Below are 1,395 nucleotides of genomic sequence, written 5' to 3'. Positions count from 1 at the left end.
CACACACACACACACACAACCCCATTCTTAGAAATAATCTAAACAGAAGTGTTACTGCTCAGTAAACATGTAGGCAAGTGTTCTTGGTTTGCTCTTGGGCTCTTAAGCAGTTCTTAAATAAATTAGCTAATGTCATAAGCTAAATAATGGAAATATTTTTTCATCCAATCATTTTAGACCGACGGCACGATCAGCGTCGATGGAGAAGATCTGGCGAAAGTACCTCATTTCAAATACCTTGGATCGATGATCAGCAATGACGGCGATATCCTACCAGATGTACGAGCCAGGATCAACGCAGCGTGGATGAAATGGCGCCAAGTCACCGGCGTCCTGTGTGACCGAAGAATGCCCAATCGCCTCAAGTCAAAGATCTACAAGAGTGTAGTGCACCCCGTCGCCCTCTATGGATCCGAGTGCTGGCCAGCCACCGCAAAGCACGAACAAGCCCTTCACACGATGGAAATGCGGATGCTGCGATGGTGCCTAGGCCTGACACGATGGGACCACGTCATGAACACCGACGTTAGAATCGCGCCAATCACAGATAAGATGCAAGAAGCGAGGCTGCGGTGGTACGGACATGTGGTACGGAGCGATGAGAACTCAGTGGTGAGAACAGCACTGCGGCTCAGCCCCCAAGGACGTCGACCTAGAGGCAGACCAAAGCGGAGATGGATGGACCGAATCAAGGACGACGTGAAGAAGATCGAAGCCGATCGAAGCCGATCTGACCGACGCCCTTGACCGACCCAAGTGGAGACGACTTTGCAGAAAAGCGGACCCTGCAACCGAGCGGGAAAAACGCTAGGAGGAAGATTTTAGTCCACAAATTCCACAAAATTTGCCATCAAGCTCCAGTTTACTTTGCTCTCTGCATGCAAAAAGAAACTTTTTTAAATAAGCAATATATAAGTGTGTCACAGTTTGTGGAGACAGACCGTGCAGAGGAGTGTGTGGTGGACCCAGGTGCAAACACAAGTGAGGAGACGGGAGTGAACTTAAACAAAGAGCAAGCCTTTTATCGTGGCTGATGAACACGAATAAAACAAACAAGTGTTTAGTGACATCATTTGTCACAGTACAGCTTTAGAGACGGCAGGGTGCTGCAGTGATTACTCTGTGTGCTTTCATCTTCAGGTGCGTGTGAGAAACAACCTCACCCATAAGGTGTTGAACTGTATGACAGTGAAACAAAGACATTATTACTGCCTGTCAGAGAGATGAATGTTTCTTTGTTCCTCCTTAGATTTCCTGTAAATACACACCCCAGGCTGACAGTCATCATGTTGTCTTCTGTTAATCCATCTGTGGAATTTGTCATTGGAAGATTTAAAATCAGTGAATGAAGGCTAGAAACTTTCCACCCGACAGACTTGAGTGAATGTTGCTTTC

The 1,395-nt window shown here is 47.0% G+C and overlaps 1 pseudogene; it reads left to right on the top strand.

Annotated features, from left to right (window-relative positions):
• Positions 1–811, top strand: part of LOC106456003 (uncharacterized) — a 3,859-nt pseudogene extending 3,048 nt beyond the window's left edge.
• Positions 812–1,395: the final 584 nt, after the last annotated feature.

Source organism: Pundamilia nyererei, unplaced genomic scaffold (genome assembly GCF_000239375.1).
Source record: "Pundamilia nyererei isolate P.nyererei 1_Seehausen unplaced genomic scaffold, PunNye1.0 scaffold00838, whole genome shotgun sequence".
In the NCBI taxonomy this organism is placed as follows: Eukaryota; Metazoa; Chordata; class Actinopteri; order Cichliformes; family Cichlidae; genus Pundamilia; species Pundamilia nyererei.
Note: the sequence above shows the minus strand (reverse complement) of the source record. Positions and strands in the feature narration are given on the sequence as shown.